Source organism: Myotis lucifugus, unplaced genomic scaffold (assembly GCF_000147115.1).
Source record: "Myotis lucifugus unplaced genomic scaffold, Myoluc2.0 scaffold_788, whole genome shotgun sequence".
NCBI classification, from domain to species: Eukaryota; Metazoa; Chordata; class Mammalia; order Chiroptera; family Vespertilionidae; genus Myotis; species Myotis lucifugus.
In genome coordinates, this window is record NW_005871836.1 from 100,757 (window position 1) to 122,075 (window position 21,319).

The window sequence follows — 21,319 nt, forward strand, 5'->3', positions numbered from 1 at the left end:
CAGGAGGAAACTGAGAAGGGGAAAATGAATTGGTAAAGATTTTCCTATTCCGGGCCTGACCACAGCGAGGAGAGAAGAAAGCTCTACAATCACTCCGCTCGCTGTCTGTGTGGGGCAGAGGACGCATCCGCTGATGCGTGGTCAACATTCAGTGAACGGTGAGGCGCGTTTCCATTTCGGCTCAGATTTTAGACAATCGCGCATCTACTCCACTGCGAGGTGCATCTTCACGTTGTAGACACAAAGGTAGAAAGGTAAAGCCAACTTATAGGACTGATACACAATTTGGGGGGGAATACAATGAAACCATTTGAAATGGAATAGAAGAGAATAAATAACCACCCATCTCGGTTACCTGCTGTATTGGAGAGACGTCTCGGTGTCCTCAGTACCTGTATCTTAGACCTTTAGCGACAATTCCATAAATGTAGGCAGCAAGGTACTGTTTTCCAGAGGATAATGCTGAATTTCTAGCCGGGACCCTTCATCCCCCATAAAAGAAGATACTTTACAAGCTCATCTACGGACTCGGTCATCCTATCGCCAAAGAACAATGTGGGCTGGTTACACCCGCACACGAGGAGCTTCAGTTTCGAAGTGAGTGGGGGGAAGAGGCAGACAGGCCGAGGGTTAGGGATGATTTTGCATAAATGGACACGGATCAAAGACGATCCCTCTCTGTCATCCTCTCTCCGCCTCCCCCTTCCTTCCTGTTTCACTGCCTCCAAAACTCTTCCCACTCCCAGGGCACCAACAGCGCGACGCCTGAAGCTCTTTGCACACAGAGAAGATAAAGAAAGACAACCATGAGCCCGGCCGGCGTGGCTCAGTGGCTGAGCGTCGACCTAGGAACCAGGAGGTCAGGGTTTGATACCCGGTCAGGGCACATGCCCGGGGTTGCGGGCTCGATCCCCAGTAGGGGGCATGCAGGAGGCAGCCAATCCATGATTCTCTCTCATCACTGATGATTCTCTCTCTCTCTCCCTCTCGCTTCCTCTCTGAGATCAATAAAAATGTATTTTAAAAAATACAACAATGAAACACACACGGAGAATAAAGGAGCAGGTACCCTTACTCTTAACAACCCAACAAGGAGGAGAGGCAAAAGGCAGGCACTGAGCATGCACATCGCAGCTCCCGCAGACACGGCGGGGGGCGGGGGCAGAAAGGCAGGTTTGGTGATGATACAGCTGCTCAGGCGCTTGAACGGAACGAAACCCTTCCCAGGCCTGAAGCAGGAAAAGTGAGCGCGCCTGGAAAAGGAGGCGCCTCTAACACAACAGCCATGAAAGAACACCAGGCGGGGGACAGGGCTGGATTCGTATTTCAAAACAAAGGCGGCAGGAAGAGGAGGCAGTGGTGGCTGCGCGTGGCTTCCTCGCTCATCCAGGAAAATCCCCCGTGGGCGCGGGGCCCAGCCCCGGCTCCTCCGAGCTGTTCGCTGAGCGCGTGACGAGGCAGGGACGTGGGGCCCACTCGGGTCCTGCCCACACCAGGCGGTCCTGATGGTTTTATCACAGCGAAGTCAATTAAAAAGACACTCATAAAATAGATGTCTAGGCTGCTCTCGTCCCCAACGCGGGAGCAGACATCCAATAAAGTACTTATTAATATTTAATCAGACATTTTCATTTTACCCAGACAAGCCCTTCATCTCCACGGTGCCTCTGCGACTGGGGGTTTCTGAGGAAAAGAGCAGTTGACGGAAACTCGACCTCCTCAGAGGCTCCCTCCAACCTGCGTGTTTATTCTAAGTTCCCAGAAGAGCCCGCATAGCAGCACACACAACCAGAAAACCGGCCCAGCCGAGTGGCTCAGGGATTGAGTGTCGACCTAGGAACCAGGCGGTCAAGGTTCGATTCCCGGTCAAGGGCACGTGCCCGGGTCGCGGGCTCGATCCCCAGTGGGGGGCGTGCAGGAGGCAGCCGATCCATGATTCTCTCTCATCATGGATGTTTCTCTCTCTCTCTCCCTCTCCTTTCCTCTCTGAAATCAACAAAAATGTATTTTAAAATATTTTTTTTTTAAATCAGAAGACTGAAGAGAAAAATAAAATGGGGCAAAATACCCACTCCAGCTATCCTGAATACCTTAAATTTATAACCAACAAACCAAAAAGACAAAGGCGGCAGCTCTGACCCAGAAGCGTGTACCGTAGTCCGCACTACCCCCGAGATCAATTTATTTTAAGAACGAAGAAACCCATTGACAGAAACGACAAGGTATTCTTTTAGGCACCAACACCTTTCCAAGCGGAACACATGTTCGGTACTTCACACAGAAAACAAAATAAACTGCGATGCAAAAAAAAAAAAAAACATTGGGAAAACAGGGAGCTAGTGACACCAACAGCCCAGTCAATTTCACTCCCAGCCTAGTTCTGCCCTTAAACTGGGCACATCTCCCAACACAGGTCAGCGTTCTGAGCTAAAATCAGCCCAGGCTGCAGCAGTAACTGTCGGAGTAGCTCTGCCTGGTGACAGGGGCCTTGATGGGACAGGCAACAGGCCTACAAGGGCCAGGGTAGCTAAGGACGATTCCGGGCTCACGGGATAGCGCGGGGAGGGGCTGCGTGGCTACGTGTCACACCTTTTTATTACGTTCCTAACACAAGAAAAAAAAATTACCTTGATAAATCTGGCTTTTAAGAACCTACTAGATGTATAATATAAGCGCTTCGCTCTCACTCGAATTATTCCGACTGCTACATCTATTTCTTGAGTGACGTGCCAGGTGCCGATTCAGGTGACGGGGACGCAGCCGCCGACACCCCCTGGAAGTTCCTCACTCGGTCCCTCCCCATCTCCCCCCCCCCCCAATTTGTAAGAGTGTCCAGGAGCCCGAAGAGAAGGATTGGAGAATCGGGACCTTCGAGTGAATGTAAGAAAGAAGGGCAGCAGGTGAGCTGAAGTTTCTGAGCCGTCGAATGACTGCAGACAGCAGCCCCATCTTGAATTCCTGAAGCCAAATGCGCAGTGACCGTGGCTTCTCTTTAGGGACAGACACACGGTGAAAGCATTTACACGTGGGGGGGGGGGGGGCTCCATTCATCTGTAAGTGTCCCGGACGACGAGCCTTGGGGGACACGGCAGTCACACCGTATGTAAATTCACCCCATTAGCTCACGCTGCTCGCGCACGCTCCCACATTCACTGCTCTGTCTTTGCCACCATGGGCTGGGCGACTTCTCACTGAATTATTGATTACCTGCCAATTAATTACCGGAGTGACATTCAGCTGGCTTAGCTCTGCAGGGTTTTTTTTTTTTTTTCCAGCTTCACTTTTCCGTACCCTTCAGAGTACAGTCACAATAATTAGAAACCTAAGAGGAGCGACTAAATTCTAAAAATATCCCAGGAAAAAACCTACAAATAAACCGGCTGTCAGACGCTTTAATGGGCGAAGACCTGTCTTCCCCTGGATTTCGGACATGGATGCTTTGCGGCCCTCAGTTCCCTGTGAGGCCCACAGCCGCCCTGTGCGAATCTCAGAACACATCGGCCGCACTGAGCCCAGGAGGTGGCGAAGCAGGCAGGCGACCCTCTCACTCCCAGGGGCGTGAGGCCCAGGGACAATTTGAAGTCTCATTATCCACAGGAGAGGACATGACCACATCACCTCCTCTCCCCGTCCCCACTCCCCCTCCTCTATCTCAGGGGTCTACCGGGCAGACTAGTCAGAGCAAGGATTTATATCAAGGCTACCCAGAGGGTTGTGGGCTCGATCCCCAGTGGGGGGCGTGCAGGAGGCAGCTGATCGGTGATTCTCTTTCATCCTTGATGTTTCTATCTCTCTCTCCCTCTCCCTTCCCCTCTGACATCAAGAAAAATATTTTTTTAGAGAAAAAACAGCAGCCCATAGGAGCGGGAAGGACTAGTCGTGTGTGTCCTCAGTACAGTTTAGGACAAACAAAGGTACGAAATGTTGACCAAGTTAGCGGTCCGCTCACAGGACAAGCCACTAAGAGTCAGAACAGGTTCCTATGGGGGGAAGTTTGTTTTGGGGGGTTGGGGGGGGGCAGAGTGCTCACCACCTCTCCTGCCCTGCCCGCCCTCCAACGCCCTGCGTGTGAAGCATCAGCCCCAATGAGAAAACAGTCAAGTGTGTTTGTGTGGAAAGACTTCGCAAGCCCGAAATGAGTAACTCTGCCTGCTACAAAAATATTGCCCATGTGACCCTCTACTTCCTTGGCCAAACTGGAAAATAATTCAGCTGTTTGTATTTCAGGGAGGGGGTTTAACGAGAGCACAGAGATTTTCCACACGGGGCAGCGGGGCCGGGACCAGTCCTGTCGAATGTGACTGACGAGGCCGGTGCTGTCGCTGCTCTTCCTCGCTCCTGTGTGCTGCTCCTGGGGGGGAGGGGTGCCTGGGGGAGCGCTGGGGGGTCCTGGGTGCAGGGCAGCCGGGCCAGGTGGGCGCTGGGGGGTCCTGGGTGCAGGGCAGCCGGGCCAGGTGGGCGCTGGGGGGTCCTGGGTGTAGGGCAGCCGGGCCAGGTGGGCACTGGGGGGTCCTGGGTGCAGGGCAGCCGGGCCAGGTGGGCAATGGGGGGTCCTGGGTGCAGGGCAGCCGGGCCAGGTGGGCAATGGGGGGTCCTGGGTGCAGGGCAGCCGGGCCAGGTGGGTGCTGGGGGGTCCTGGGTGCAGGGCAGCCGGGCCAGGTGGGCACTGGGGGGTCCTGGGTGCAGGGCAGCCGGGCCAGGTGGGCACTGGGGGTCCTGGGTGCAGGGCAGCCGGGCCAGGTGGGCACTGGGGGTCCTGGGTGTAGGGCAGCCGGGCCAGGTGGGCGCTGGGGGGTCCTGGGTGCAGGGCAGCCGGGCCAGGTGGGCGCTGGGGGGTCCTGGGTGCAGGGCAGCTGGGCCATGTGGGTGCTAAATGGGGGTGGAGCTCAGAGCTCCAAGTGGACCCCACAGGACAGCAGGGAGCCTGGGACCTGCCCAGAAGGCCCTCCCAGGCCAGCGGTCCTCATCGGGGCGCAGGGACGGGCCGTGTCCAGCTGTGACTTCAGGCCGAGCTGGCTTACCCTGTGACCTGCAGGACTGCCTGCCCAGCCCGCCTGCCTCTGGCTTTTGTCTGGAAGCTCCTCCCCGTTTCGGCTCCTGCTGCCCTTCACCCCTGACGTGGCTCTCTTTCCGCTTTCCGCTCCCACCAGGAGCCACGAGAGGAGGAAGCGCTGGCCCTCATGGGAACGAGGGAAATCCTCCCGGGCCCTGGCGCCGAACCACTGCCGACCAGCTGCCAACAAACGGGTTATTTCTACCCGAGCGATTGACAGGAGAGAGCTGAGCCAACTGGGCCCCAAGACAGGACCCAAAGTCAGTTCTCATGGGTTTTGTTGTTGCTTGTTTGTTTTTAAATATGTTTTTATTGATTTCAGAGAGGAAGGGAGAAGGAGAGAGAGAGAAACATCAATGATGAGAGAGAATCATGGATCGACTGCCTCCTGCACACCCCCTACTGGGGATCGAGCCCACAACCCGGGCATGTGCCCTGACCAGGAATGGAACTGTGACCTCCTGGTTCATAGGTCGACGCTCAACCACTGATCCACACCGGCCGGGCCATCTCTCATATTTTCATGTTTAATGAACTAGGAATATATTAAGAAATAAAACAACTAAGATGGTAACAGCCTGGGCCTCTAGGCACCACCTGCCACCAAGGGCCACTCCCAAGGGTGCTGTCGGGGTCTGGCCCTCTGAGTCAGTGACCTGGCCCCTGTCTCTTCTCTCCCATGAATCCCTGCGGGAAAGGGGCCGCCAGCATCAGGGGCAAAGAGGGCTGCGTTCTATTTCCAGTCACTCACTCCTGAAAATAAACCACCGAGCAAGGGAAGGAGCGAGGAATGCGGAATCATCCGTCCTCCGGCACGCGCGCACGCGGTCTGATAGCAGGAGGAATATTTAGCGCAGACATTCGCAGACACTTACTGTCTGAATTAAAACGGGAAGCGGCACGGATAGGAGCCGCTGAGGAATCGGCCGGGCGAGATTCTACTCCCCGATCTGCCAGCCACAATCGCTTTCCCTCGTCTCCGGAGGTAAACACGGCTCCCCGGCCCAGCTGCGGGGGAGGCACCTGTTTTTAAAGGGTCTTTATTGCCCTGGCCGGTTTGGCTCAGTGGATGGAGCGTCGGCCTGCAGACTGGAGGGTCCCATGTTCAATTCCAGTCAAGGGCATGTACCTTGGTTGCGGGCACATCCCCAGTGGGGCGGGGGGCGGGGGGGGCGGCATGCAGGAGGCAGCTGATCCATGTTTCTCTCTCATCAATGTTTCTAACTCTCTGTCCCTCTCCCTTCCTCTCTGTAAAAAAATCAGTGAAATATATTAAAAAAATAAAAATAAAGGGTCTTTATTTTGGGAGAGGATCCTGCCCACCGCAGTGTTCACATCTCAACAATAACCGTCACATTCTCTCCGAAAGGAAGACAATGCTCCTGCTGGTTGTAAATCAGAACCATTTCTGGTTTGCAAGTGACATGCGACAAAAGCTGAGTTAGCACACGGTCCCTGGACCGCTGGCCGCCAGGCATCGGGAGACAGAGGAGCTCTGAGTCATCAACACAAGGAATGTTCATTGTTAACCAAAACCTTGGTCGCTGATAAGGTTCCTGGAATTGAAAAAAAAAAAACAACTTTTTTTTTTTTTTTCAGAACCTTTTTATTCTGTCCTTAGAAAACTGGCAACAAGACTAATTTCTTAATATGAAATAAAAATGAGCATTATTATTTCCAACTTCAGTTTGTGCTTCTCATAGGCTCACCAAAAAATGCCATTCTCTCCTTAAACCCTACATTTCATCCTTTTCTGTCTTAGCACAGGGGAAATGGAGGAGGGAGCAGGTTGGTTGTAAGTAATGAAGAAATCAATAAACATATCCTTAGATGAGGATAAAAAAAAAACCTGGCCAGTGTCGCTCAGTGATTAAGCATTGTCCTATGGATCAGGAGGTCACGGTTCGATTCCCGGTCAGGGCACATGCCTGGGTTGTGGGCTCCATCCCCAGTGTGAGGCGTGCGGGAGGCAGCAGATCAATGATTCTCTCTCATCATTGATGTTTCTATCTCTCTCCCTCTCCCTTCTGCTCTTAAATCAATATATATATATATATGTATATATATATATATAGATATAGATATAGATATATAGATATATATATATAGATATATAGATATATCTATATATATATAATTATTGAATTACTAGTTAAACTCCTGTCTTACAGTCAAGAAATGTTTCTTTGCCTCCTGGGAGGCCTGGTGCTGGGCCGTGTCTATGAGTCCGTGTGTGGCTGGGACGGAGCCGAGGCAGGGAGACAGCCCCCACTGCGTGCACGTGACCTGTGGGCTGGGCTAACGTCAACCCAGACCCTCGCGCACATAAGCTGGACAGTATCTAGGGCGTTCCTGTTACGGCCTGACCGAGAGACCATCTTCCATTAAAAATGTAGCTCTGCAGCCCTGGCCGGTTTGGCTCAGTGGCTAGAGCGTTGGCCTGGGGACTCAAGGGTCCTGGGTTCGATTATAATCAGGGGCACATGCCCGGGGTTGGGGGCTCGATCCCCAGTGGAGGGCATGCAGGAGGCAGCCAATCAATGATTCTCTCTCATCATTGATGTTTTTCTCTCTCTCTCCCTCTCCTTTCCTCTCTGAAATCAATTTCAAAAAAATATATTTAAATTTTTAAAAAAGTAGCTCTGTAGAATAAGGAATTTCAAAATAACTCTTAGAGCTGATTTCCTGTCTCTAGGGTGCTTTTCATAAAATGACGTATTACGGTTTCGCTGAAATAATGAGAGGGAAGCGCTGCAAACAATCTGTAACACGTTGCTAGGCATCTCGAACGTTCGCAAAGTGGCAAGGATTTCCCAACAAGTTGTCAAAATAAAATGAGAAGACAGAGATTCTCAGCAACACAGAGAGCAGAATAAAGACATCCCATTAGAAACACAAACCTCCGCGGGAAACGAGCAACACGCACAGGGCTGGAGCGAGGGTCTGTAGAAAAGCTGGCTTTCAGCGAGCCAACAGCTGGACCCCCTGACGAAGCGGTGCTCATCTCTGTGGGCACAGCGAGGGCAGGGACCCTGTCTGGGCGGCACCATCTAGTTCATCTGATGGTCAATGCCAACCGCCAGGCAAGCCCAGGCCCTCAGAAGGCCCTGTCAGCTGCTTCCCTGACCTCCAAGCCTCTAGTGATCTCTGGCCCCCTGGCCCCCAGGACTGGTACGGCCCCCCTGTTTCTCAAGGCCCAGCCCCTCCCATCTGTCAATGACCTCATCGCATCCCTGATAAGAGCAGACGCACAGGGCCTGCCTCTCACTTCCCCACGCGCTGATAACATAAAACGCGAAGATAAAACAGCCCCAAGGAGGGGGGAACGCAGCCAGGCTACCACGTGCTCGGCGGGGGAGGGGCTGCGTGGCGAGAGTGAGAATAAAAATGAGCAGCTGGTGCTGGGGGAGGTGAAGGCACAGGGCCCCGGAGCCAGCCCGGGGCTGGGGTCCCCCTGGGGAGCCTGACAGGGGTCCTCACCCGAACCTCACTCCTCATCACGCGTCGAAGAGCTCCGTCTGCAGCGAGGGTGCCCATCTCCTTTTTGTTCCCGAAAGTTCCGTCCTCATTCTCGTCCTGGGACCAGCACTAAAAGGAGCCACGTCCCAATCTGCCTCCCAGCCTCCTTCTACCCACGCCTCTGAGGTCTCAGGAGCATCCACAGGCTTCTACCCACCCCTCTGAGGTCTCAGGAGCATCCACAGGCTTCTACCCACCCCGCTGAGGTCTCAGGAGCATCCACAGGCTTCTACCCACCCCTCTGAGGTCTCAGGAGCATCCACAGGCTTCTACCCACCCCGCTGAGGTCTCAGGAGCATCCACAGGCTTCTACCCACCCCTCTGAGGTCTCAGGAGCATCCACAGGCTTCTACCCACCCCGCTGAGGTCTCAGGAGCATCCACAGGCTTCTACCCACCCCTCTGAGGTCTCAGGAGCATCCACAGGCTTCTACCCACCCCGCTGAGGTCTCAGGAGCATCCACAGGCTTCTACCCACCCCTCTGAGGTCTCAGGAGCATCCACAGGCTTCTACCCACCCCGCTGAGGTCTCAGGAGCATCCACAGGCTTCTACCCACCCCGCTGAGGTCTCAGGAGCATCCACAGGCTTCTACCCACGCCCCTGAGGTCTTGGGAGCATCCACAGACTTCAGAGTTCTCATCACAGTCTCGGCCGGGTCTCCCGAGTTAAAGAAGCTCTTCCTGAGATGCAGTCAGAATCCCTCCTGAAATCACCTAATGCCACCGAACCTCTGCAAAGTTCAAGTCCCCGAAATCCTGGATAACCAGATGCTCCGAGGACAAGGGCGCCCGCCTCCCGCAGGTGGTCCAGCTCCCGCAGGTGGCCTGTGGGCAGGTGGTCCTCCCGTAAGTGGCCCTGCTAGCAGGTGAGGCGCTCAGTCCAGGCTACGGGTCAGAACCACTGAAGGGCTCTGGGAAGCGCCGGCCGCGCGCATTCCACCTAAATCAGAATCTCTGGGCCGGGCCACCCCATCTGTGGCTTTTCAAATGCACCCCCCGTCTCCTGTGACGATGACGCCAAAGCACGGCCACGTCTGGGAAGACACAAAAGAGACACCAGGCAGGTGCGAGTTCTGAGGGACAGGCTGGCTGACCTTGGCCATGGCTGGTTCCCATTGACTGTGGGAGTGTCTGCCCTCCCCCAGCATCACCTGGCCGCCCAGTTCCAAGGGCCCTGTCCCTCAGCACAAAGCCGCCCTGTCCCTCAGCACAAAGCCGCCCTGCTGGTGGGAGCCCTGGTGGCGGCTAGCGAGGGGTCAAGCTGGGTCCCCTGTCTTCCCTGTCACTGCCCCTTTCATTCACACAAAGAGCCCTCGCCCCATCTCATTCAATTTCCAGTCCAAAGAGCACAAAGCCCGGGGCAGAGAAGGCCGGCCTAACTCTAAGGAACTGGCTAAAAAGGCTAAACCATAAAGGACAAAAGGGTCTGGGTCCCTAAGGACAACTGAAGATGTAGCAAAAACTTTCAACCCAAAATAACATTCCCTCCAGCCCACCCCACCCGCTCCACGGGGAGGGGAGCAAGCACAAGGACAGGTGAAGGTCAGAGCACACTGCTCCCCGCTCCGGTCACTGCTGCCACTGGCGAACCTGACTCTTTTCAGCTGTCACCTTCCCCAGGGAGGAGAGAAGGCGGGTCTGGACACTTTCTCCAGCACACGAAGCTCGCCCCACACTCCCCTGGGCTGAGGTCTCGAAATCGCCTCCCTTTCCCTGCAGAATCCCCACGTTCAGATAAACCATCTAAACCAACTCCCAGTGGGGCAGGGACTACATTTAGACTTAACGTACCCTCAGAATGAGAGCTGTGCAGGGAATGACCGTTTTCTTCCAATCAATATGCTTAAAAAAAAAAAAAAGGGAGCCCGGCCGGTGTGGCTCAGTGGTTGAGCATCGACCTCTGAACCAGGAGGTGACGGTTGGATTCCTGGTCAGGGCACATGCCCGGGGTTGCGGGCTCGATCCCCAGTGTGGGGCGTGCAGGAGGCAGCCGATCCATGATTCTCTCTCATCATGGATGTTTCTCTCTCTCTCTCTCCCCCTCTCCCTTCCTCTCTGAATAAAAATATATTAAAAAAAAGAAAACCTGGCCTGGAACAGCATGGAGTTGGAGGTCCTGGATTCGGATTACATACTCTGTTTGAAGTAAGAAACAGAGTTGCTGGTGGTCACCTGGAGCAGAGCCTCTGCGGGCGGGCCACCTGCCGCGAAGCAGGTGACAGCTCAAGGAGTCTCACGCGGCCCCAGCCAGTGGCTGCTTCCTGCCCGCTTCTATCCCCGACTAACGCACCACTTGGCAGGAGGACTCGGGACAGCAGAACGCTCACAGCTTTCCAGGAAGCTCTGCCAGTGAGAATTTTGGCCCCAGGCGCATGGTTACCTGCTACAGGAAGTTGCATCGTCCTCTGTGCACGATCAGATCCAACGTGTTCCCAATCCTGGGAACCCCACCGGCCATGCTGGGCGCCCCTGTGCCTGCCCCCGTGGGAAGCAGCCGTGCTGGCTTCCGAGAGGCTGGCAAGGGTGCGCAGCCTGGAGCCGGGCTGCCTCCCCAGGGGGGCTGAGACCACCCCTCCGTGCCCAGCTGCAGCGCTGAGCAGAGCCTCGTATCGGAGTTGTGCAAGGCCTGCCTGAGCCTCCCGCCGAAGGGACTGTCACCACAGGACACAATGACAGGGCTCTGCAGAGGCGCCGGCTCGGAGGAACCCCGCACACCATTCATCACGCCCGTATCTACCTCGGCATCTCCTGTCCGAGATAAGTAGCAGCTTCCAGAATGTGTGTGACTCACACTTATCAGATGGAAAAGTATAACAAGGAAAGTACGAGTGATTGGAAAGGAAACCCTTGCGTGTACGCAGGGCTCTTGCCAGAATCCTGGGCACGAATCCGCGCCCGCGTTTACCGCCTTCCGAGTGGCACCCTGGCCCTGAACTAAACCTTGGGCCCAGGGGGAGCTGAAGCTGAGCTCTAAACATGATACCCACTCTGAGTTTTTAAAGGAAGGGGCAGCGCTGGTGACAAGAGTTAAAAAGAATTAAAAAGCATTTGTTTGTCCGGCCAGCGTGGCTCAGTGGTTGAACATCAACCTATGAGCCAGGAGGTCACAGTTCGATTCCCGGTCAGGGTACATACCCGGGTTGTGGGCTCGATCCCCAGTAGGGGGCGTGCAGGAGGCAGCCGATCCATGATTCTCTCTCATCATTGATGTCTCTGCCTCTCTCTTCCTCTCCCTTCTTCTCTGAAATCAATAAAAATATATTTAAAAAATAAGATAAAAAGCATTTGTTTGCACATCTGTGCTGTGCTATATTAAGCAGAATAATAAAGTACGTCCTGAAAACAGAAATTTTGAAATCAACTGTTTTTTTTGCCAGTTCCCCTCCCTAATAGGTTAGGGCCAAGATGCACACTCCCTTTTAGGTTCAATCAAGTATTTCCAGCTTCTTCTGGTGACTCCACACCATGAGGGCAGGATTGCCTCATCCGGGCAAAGGCCACGCCGGCTGTAACCAGGGGCTGAGTGTGACCTGGTGAGACAACTGGGATGGCTGAGAACCAACCCCTTACTGTCTGGAGTTGGGGTTTTTGTTGGTTTTCCTTGTGTGCGGTTTTTTGCCTGAGGGTCTCTGTTTATGTAATTTCCCAAAAGAGATGACAACCTACGTTTTTCCCCCCAATATTCTTTTATTGATTTCAGAGAGGAAGAGAGAGGGGGAGAGAGAGAAACATCAATGATGAGCGAGCATCATGGATCGGCTGCCTCCTGCACGCCCCACACTGGGGACCAGGAGTCGAACCGTGACCTCCCTGTTCGTAGGTTGATGCTCAACCACTGAGCCACGCTGGCCGGGCACAACCTACATTTAAGAGACGCCTGCTGACGACACAATATGGCCTGTCTCTGAGGTCCCCGTGCAGGCAGCAGAGGCTGGTCTGACGGCGCACAAGGCGCCCAGTTCCCGAGCAGGCGGCCCGGAAACTCGGGGAATAAAGGGCCTCAGGACACCCGGGCCACAGCCACTGAGCCGGCAAGTGATGGCGGTCCCGTCCGTGTCCTAGAAAACTGGTTACATAAGCGTGATGAAACCCTGCAGGCCTCTATAAACAGTTATTGTTTTTCATGACAGAAATACTTCCACTCCTCCCCAAGGCCTAACTCAAGCAGCCTGCTTCCTGTGACCAGGGGGGCCGAGACTAACCTAGAGGGGAGGTGGCTTCAGCAGCAGCCCCTAAAGCAAGGAGGGGTACCACAGGGGGAGGGGTGCCATGGGGAGCCCACCCTAGCCCAGCCCAGCCCAGGCCTCCTCCAGGCCAGGCCTGGGTCAGCCAGCGATGAAGGCAGTGCAGGCTTCAACCTGAGGCCCAGGGCCCTGTGCACAGTTCAGGGGGGAGGTAAAAGGTGCAGGGGTCTCAGGAAACAAATTCTAGGTCCTCACCTACATGCCCTGCTCCTGGAAATGATGGGCACCCCGTCTTCCCCCCTCTCCTCTCCCACTGAACCCTCCCATGGCGCCTTGTTCCCAAGTTTAAAACTTATTCTAAGTGCCCGGCTGGCGTGGCTCAGTGGTTGAGCGTCCACCTAGGAACCAGGAGGTCACAGTTCCATTCCCGGTCGGGGCACATGCCCGGGGTTGTGGGCTGGATCCCCAGTGGGGGGCGTGCAGGAAGCAGCCAGTCAATGATTCTCTCTCATCATTGATGTTTCTCTCTCTCTCCCTCTCTGAAATCAATAAAAAATATATTTAAAAAAATATTCTTTTAGTAAAAAAATAAGAAGAGAAAATATGGGATTCTGATTCTCCAACAATGCACTCCATCTTCTTACGCGATGGCACGTGGGCACTGGCTGTCCCACCATCGGATTCCGTCACTGCTGTCCGGCGCCGCAGGCAGAGCTCAGGGGACAGGGCCCATTCAGGCCACGCACCTGGCCTCGGACGTGTGATGGGAACAAGTAACGTCAAGGACGTAACACTGAATCTGTTTTACAGGCAGCTCTGTGACAGCGTGAGGATGGCCCGCCTAGTCTAATACTTCTCAGCTACACGCACTGCAGCTTGATGGATAGTAAGAGCTGACTTTAGGGCTGCTAAGCAGACGTAATTCTGAAGTCGCGCTTCCATAAGTCACATAGACGGACTCACAGAGAGACAGCCAGCCTTTGACACTGCACTTAATTTAATCAGCCACTTTGGCATCTTAATAGAGCCATTAACAGGTGCGAAAGAAGAATGAGCTGTCTTTTCGAGACCTTATAGCTTACAAATTAGCTAATTTTTATTTTTAATGTAAATGTCAAAAAGCATAATATCGAAGGCTAGCAATTATACTGCTGAAGAGATGGGGATGTTATGGAAGGCCAGGGCCTCTGCCCTCACACATAAAAAGAGCATTCATGGCGTTTTTAAAGTAAATGCCCAGGTCTGTAATTTAACTCATGCCAACTGAGAAGGACGCCCCATTGAAAAGGATTGGAAGCTGTGAAGATTAAATAAAATAATGTATATAAAAGGAAGTCATGCAGTGCCTTACCAATAAATTAGATTCATAATAAAAAATAAATTCCTGCTCAGCTGGCGTAGCTCAGTGGTTGAGTGTTGACCTATGAACCAGGAGGTAACAGTTTGATTCCCAGTCAGGGCACATGCCTTGGTTGCGGACTCAATCCCCAGTAGGGGGCGTGCAGGAGGAAGCTGATCCATGATTCTCTCTCATCATTGATGTTTCTCTCTCTCTCCCTCTCCCTCCCTCTCTGAAATCAATACAAATATATTTTAAAAAATAAATTCCTGAAATTAAATTATAAATATATATGCATTTTTCCTATGTAACAAGTTTGAACGTTAAAAGGTTAAAAAAACTATAGTGTTTAAAATCTAACATTCAAGATCGGCAAATAATTTTCAAAGGAGTTCTACCTACATGACAACTAGCTTAGATTATAAATGCTTTCATGGTAAAGAACATGTACCAAAAATGTATTTATCAGACATAATAGGTACCTAACGTATGTTTGCTAATTACTTGCCTTGAAAACTTCTGTTAAGTATAATCAAAAGAACAAATCAGGAAGATTACATAATAAAATAATCTAAACTATATTGAGCCAGGAAACTATACTGAAACAGACTAATAGTTTTTATTGATTTTTAGAGAGAGAAGAAGGGAGAGACAGAAACATTGTGTGAGAGAGAAACATCGATCGGTTGCCTCCTGTACTAGTACATGCCCCAACTGGGGATCAAACCCAAAACCCAGGCATGTGCCCTGACCAGGAATCGAACCCTCAACCTTTTGATGTACAGACGTCGCTCCAGCCAACGGAGCCACCGGGCCAGGGCAGACTGACACTATTTAAAAGATATATATAACTGCGTCATATAACTCAAATATTTTAATGCCACACTTTTCCTATCACAAAATTCATACGTTCATTTTAAAAACACAGTAGAAGAAATGCAAAAAGAAAAGAAAATGGTAATTACACATAACACCACCACAAGCAATAACCACTGTAATTTTTTACTGTATCCCTGTTCTGTTGATGCATATGCACATTTAATTTCCCCGTGAAATTGGGATCTATTATATATGCTACTTAGCGAGAAAATGTCTTCATTTAATATTCTGTGAACATTTTCCCCTGTCATTAAATGGCCTTATAAAACAAGACACTTAATTGACTTAAATGACTTGATCATATGGAGAATCATAATTTAATATCTTCCTGCCAATATTTTTCCAGTTTCTCACATTATAATTAATACTGCATTGAGCGCGCTCACACATGCATACATCTTTGGGGCCAAATGTGATTATTTCTCTGGGGTGAATGCCTCACCCCAAGTCCCCACGCAATTACTAACCTTCTCCTTTATTACAATCTGCAGAGCTTAACCTGGGAGAGGTGGAGTGCTGAGGGCAGAGGTCAGGAAGGTGCTTGACCCCTTCTTTCCTGCCCATCTATTAACCTTTGACCCCGTGCCACTGAAGAGCTGCATGGTTTGAAGTCTTCAGGGGCAGGTGTAGGCTCAGCTGGTAATCTCCCCACTTCCCCCCCACACCCACCCTTCACCTCTGGACAGAACCTGAAGGCAGTTTCTCACAAGAGCCCCAATGTCGGGGAAGGGGGGGCGATTGCACGGAGGACTGACCACCTGCAAGATTGAAATAACAGAAAACAGCCCGGCCGGTGTGGCTCAGTGGTTGAGCGCCGACCTATGAACCAGGAGGTCAGGGTTCGATTCCCGGTCAGGGCACATGCCCGGGTTGTGGGCTTGATCCCCAGTGTGGGGCGTGCAGGAGGCGGCCGATCCATGATTCTCTCTCATCACTGATGTTTCTATCTTGCCCTCTCCCTTCCTCTCTGAAATCAATACCAAAAGAAATTGTTTTTTAATAAGAAACGGGCAGCTGCTAAGAAAAAAAAAACAATTTCTTTTCTAATGGTCTGTGTTCATCTCCTTTCTCTGAAAGCCCCTGGGCAGGGCACCCACCCCCAGGAAACCGGGGAGACCGGTTTGGCAGCTGCCGAACTGGAATGGTGACTCAGGGCCCATCGTGCCCTTCAGCGCTGGAACTCAACCGTGATGTGTTGCGGGCAGTTGTCAACGGTAACACAAAAGTGCACACATTCCAGACCCCTTTTGCTCATCAAAAGACAAACACGCGGTGACGTTACAGAATAAGTTGTCGGGCCTGGCCTCCAACGGCAGATCAGAGAGACGTTTGGAATGACATCACTGGGTTCTTTCTGATCAACGTTTAAAATGAATGCACTGAACTGGAGAGAGTGTTTTAAGATCCCTGCTTCCATTCCTAGCGCCTCATCCAACAAAACACAGAAACTATGGCGACGCGCGCTGGCCCCTGCGAACAGCACGCCGGCCACCTGGGCCTGACGGGTAAGTCCATGTCACCTGCCACCTTAGAGGCTTGACTGCCACACGTCGTATTCGTTCAAACTGCATTATTAGCGTGCAATGTGGGGAGCTGCTCTTTCACGCCCGGAACAAAAAGTTACGCATGTAAAGGTGACTCATGACATTAATCTCCTACCCGCACCATTTCTGTGAACTTACTGCACACTTGCTTAAGCGCTGGCCTTTCTTCCTATATTTCTTGTGATTATGCACAGGAATGTGATGTTATGTGCTAAAGCTAATAAAAGTTTGGGCTTTGTTGTTGTTAATCCTCATCTGAGGATAATTTCCCATTGACTTTTAGAGAGAGGGGAAGGAAAGGAGAGAGACAGAGAGAGAGAGAGAGAGAGAGAGAGAGAGAGAGAAACACTGATGTGAGAGAAACACGTCGATTGGTTGCCTCCCTCGTGCCCCAATTGAGCCTGCAACGGAGGTACATGACCTTGACCAGAATCGAACCCGGGACCCTTCAGTCCCAGGGCCAGTGCCCTATCCACTGCACCAGCCCGGCTAGGGTGGGGCGTTTTTGCTTTGTGTTATTTTAGCACTGAGAGTACTCACACCCAAAGAAAGTCAACTCAGAGTTACAGGTGTCAGGAAGCAACATCCTTGATTATTTTTATAGTTTTATTAATGAAATACATTAAAAAAAATACTACTGACAAGATGAACTTCACAATGTCTCACTCAGAGAAATGACTGAAAACGTGATTCTTATGAGTCCCTTATACGATGTTTTAAAGTCCTCCGCCTGATGGTCAAGCTGCAGAAATCTCAGACAGGAAGTCACAAGCAGTCACGGGGGGCCTCCAGCAAGCCCCCACTTTTGCCAGGGAGTCAAGGGGTTCGCAAGGTCCTACACACCCTATGGAACACGGACTGTCTTCCAGCCACTCTGGAGATCAGTTGGGATCTAAACATTCAGAAGAAAGCAGCAAGGACTAAAACCTCTGAACAAGCGAGAGAGACGGCTGGAAAGCCAAGGTCAGGAGGGCCGGGCTTTTAGAAAGGAGCCAGTTATAATTCCAGAACCAAGAAGACACAAAGGCAGAAAATTCTAGATGCAGGTCAACTTGGTTCACATCTCCATTCAGGGAGCAACAGAATATGAACTTTCAGGGGCCAAGTGCCTTTTTTTCCTTTTTTTAAAAATATATTTTTATTGGTTTCAGAGAGGAAGGGAGAGGGAGAGAGAGAGAGAAACATCCATGATGAGAAAGAATCATTGATGGGCTGCCTCCTGCACGCCCCACACTGGGGATCGAACCCACAACCCAGGCATGTACCCTGACCGGGAATCGAACCCGGGACCTCCTGGTTCCTGGGTCAATGCTCAACCACTGAGCCACGCCAGCCGGGCACCAAGTCCCTTTGAATCCAGAGAACACACCCAGCACCTGAGCGACAAGAAGCCAGCAGGGCTGGAGCACCACCTTGGACGAATCGCCCACAGGATTACAGGCTCGACCCGCAGTCTTTATTCTGAGTCCAACAGTAACAGAGACCCTGGGTGGGAGGGGCTGTGGGAACACCACTTCCAGGAGGATTTCTAGAATATTCGAAATTCTGCCCTAGCCAGTTTGGCTCAGTGGACAGAGCATCAGCCTGCAGACCAAAGGGTCCTGGGTTCGATTCCGGTCAAGGGCAGGTACCTCGATTGCAGGCTCCTCCTGGGCCCGGGCCCTGGTTGGGGCAAGTGCAGGAGGCAACCCATCGATGTGTTTCTCTCACATCGATGTTTCTCTCTGTTTTTCCCTCTTTCTCCCACTCTCCCTAAAAATCAATGGAAAAATATCCTCTGGTGAGGATTAACAACAAAAAAAGAATATTCCAAACTCTCCGGCATCTCCTCCCCCTCTTCCCGTGAAGATCTGCCGGTGAGAAAACTTCCTCTTCTGCAAACATCCCCGTCTTCCTCCCAACTACCCAGCCAACAAACTTAGTATCCGGAGAATCAGGAGAATCAGGCCCAGGCTGCCTGCAGGGGCTGCCGATCCTTCTCATCACAGTGAACGCAGAAAAAGCCGCAGGGACTGGGGGCTGGAATAGCGCTGTCCAAGGGCAAAGGTCAGTGTCAATGTTTGCCCATTAATAGAAAATCAGCGCGCGCACATGGAGAGGCATGTTAACGCCGGGCCGAGGCCGAACCAGCACATCACAGGCCAGTCTCCCTCCCTACACGGGAGTGTGATGTTTCAGCTGAGCCGCCCGTCCCCAGCACGTATGTAAACTTGACCTCGCTGATGAAGCTCAGAGCTGCTTTTGTTCACGACAAACAAAAAGATGTAAAAAACGCCCCCATGGCCACGGTGGGAGTTGCAGGCACCCCATCTGCAGCTGCTCGGCCCCAGCTTCTGCCCCCAAATCAAGTGAAGGCCCGCGACACGTTCCCCTGCTCCCCGCCACCCTCAGCAGCTGTGTTCTTATCGCTCCGGAGGGTCCCCGCATCCCTCCACGCTTAAATTATTGGCAAAAATCAGCCACATCAGCATAACCCGTCTGTAACAGATCCTGAGCAGACGACAGCAAAGGGAGGAAATGAAGGCAGCATCCAGATCACCCCGATTCTGTGAGGCACCGAATACAATGAACACCAGGCAGCCTTCCCATCTTCAGAAAATGTGAGGCTCATTTCCCGGCCTTGCATTTGTTAGTGGAAAGTGACAAGCCTATCGCTAAGTTTTACTCCCTGGCAGATCTTCATTGAAGAACATGGACACTCTGCCCAGCTGGCGTGGCTCAGTGGTTGAGCGTCGACCTATGAACCAGGAGGTCATGGGTTCGATTCCCGGTCAGGGCACATGCCCGGGTTGCGGGCTCGGCCCCCCAGTGTGGGGCGTGCAGGAGAAAACCAGTCAATGATTCTCTCATCATTGATGTTTCTATCTCTCTCTCCCTCTCCCTTCCTCTCTGAAAGCATTAAAAATATTTAAAAAACGAAATAAATCAACTGAGAAAAGCTCTATTAGAAGATTCACTCTGTTGCCAGAATGAAAGCGCCATAAGAGCAACACCCCTGCGTGTACTCACCCCCATACCCTGAGTCCTTCCTACTACTGGGCGGGGCCCCCCAGAGCACGCAGTCAGCATCGGACTCCTGAATGCCCACGTGCACCTGAGCGCCCACAACCTACCAGGCAACCCAACGCCACAATGCAAAATATTCTCTCCTTTAGGTTTATGACACACTCTATACAACCTTAAGCAAATCACAATGGTGGGGGGTGGAGATAAACTTACCAGACAGACAAGTTCATCACCACTTTGAAAATACTGCCCATCAGGTCTCCTTAATGTTGCTTTTACTGATAAAGCCCATTTTTTGAGTTGCGAAACCTAAAGCAGTCAAGGAAGTAAGTTTGGTTTTAGGCAGAGCTGGGTGACGGGGACAGTACTGCGAGCAGGAATGTCACTGCACACAAGGGCCACTCAACAAAAATGCAAATCCTCACCCTTTCCAAGGCCTAACCCTGCCCCCACCGGCCCTCCGCCGATTCCCGGCCGTGCAAACCCACCTTACGCTCAGGGACCAGGGAGCCCTTCCCTGAGGGAGTCAGTGCCATCCACCCGGGTCTCTGACACCGGAGTCTTTTGCTAACACACCGGACACACGGCCATCCGCCCGCCGGGACACTGACAGTTCACGGGAAGTGAGCTCACCCCCGAAGGAGCCGCCGTCCAGCCTACAGGGCCTGGCTGTGCAAATGTTTCCGAATCGGCACAGTGAGGACGTCTGACTGCAGGGTAACTGGGAGGCACCTCGGAGGCCTGCAAGGCTGCGCGCTGGTAAATTTGCTGACTGTGCCAGACGTTTCCTGGGGGAGAGGATGGGGGGGGAGGTGACAAGGTCCCTGCCCGCCGGGGCCTCACACCCTGGGGCGCTCTGACTCACTTGGGAACCTCAGGATGCCAGAGGTGAAAGAGAGATCCTCATTTCAGCCTGGATTACCCTCCCTGCCCGCCAAACAGGCCTGGGGCCACTCCGTCTTCTGCAACAGCAAGGAGATCCTACTTCTGTGCTCCCAGGAGTTTGGAGAAGTTCTCACCTCTCCCCTCAGGTTTCATTTCCCAGGAAAGGAGGAGGTGAAAGTTCAGTCTGAAAGTGGCTGAGGCTGGCCGGGCAGCACAGAAAGCAAGTCCCCGCTATGGTTACGCTGGGAGCCTGAGTCACACGCCCCGTCCCCGCCACGCCTCCCAGGTGCTGCAGCGTGGGAAGGACACGCGGGGCCGGTATCGGCTGATGGGATGACAAGGAAACAGGAAGATCAAAGGCAGCGTCCCCTGGGACCGTGCCTCCCATGACACCCACATACCCAGTGCCTACCTTGCCCGCCCCCCCTCCCCCCCACCCCCAGACCCCGCTCCTGCGGGAGGGGCTGAGCGCCAGGGGGCCGGGCTGAGGATGCATTTAGAAAGCTCCCAGGCCCAGACGCACGGCGACAGCAGCCATCAGACATCACCCGGATCTGCCGGCCCTAAAATTAGCAGAGCAGTTACTGCCACGCCTGCCTCAGAGCCTTCCCATGGCCCGCCGCCAGCTTTAAACAAGTGGCCCACTTACTCCACCGGGGACACGATACCCTGGAGCAGCGCCAGCAGAGCAGGTCAATGGCTGCTCCGCTCCCAGCCTGGCTGCTGAGGTTTTATAATTCACTGCCGAGGTGAGCAAAGTCCTATGGGCTACACCTGCAATAGTGGGGGGCGAAGGGGGGTGGGCAGGGGGGGGGTTGCAAGCACTTATTCTTTGGGTAAGTAAAGTACTGTGTGTGATAAACCCTTCTGAGTACTTTTTTCCTTTTTTAATATATATTTTTATTGATTT

The 21,319-nt window shown here is 52.7% G+C and overlaps 2 long non-coding RNA genes across 2 annotated transcripts; both read right to left on the bottom strand.

Annotated features, from left to right (window-relative positions):
• Window positions 1-6,335: 6,335 nt before the first annotated feature.
• LOC111823977 lies at window positions 6,336-10,420 on the bottom strand. The gene is made up of 2 exons (XR_002827089.1): window positions 8,534-10,420; window positions 6,336-6,609 (listed from the first exon to the last, which is right to left on the bottom strand). It is a non-coding gene; the product is annotated as an uncharacterized LOC111823977 (long non-coding RNA).
• A 6,685-nt stretch (window positions 10,421-17,105) lies between these two features.
• Window positions 17,106-20,784, bottom strand: LOC106695039. Its single transcript, XR_001346127.2, has 3 exons — window positions 20,158-20,784; window positions 19,738-19,833; window positions 17,106-17,410 (listed from the first exon to the last, which is right to left on the bottom strand). It is a non-coding gene; the product is annotated as an uncharacterized LOC106695039 (long non-coding RNA).
• Window positions 20,785-21,319: the final 535 nt, after the last annotated feature.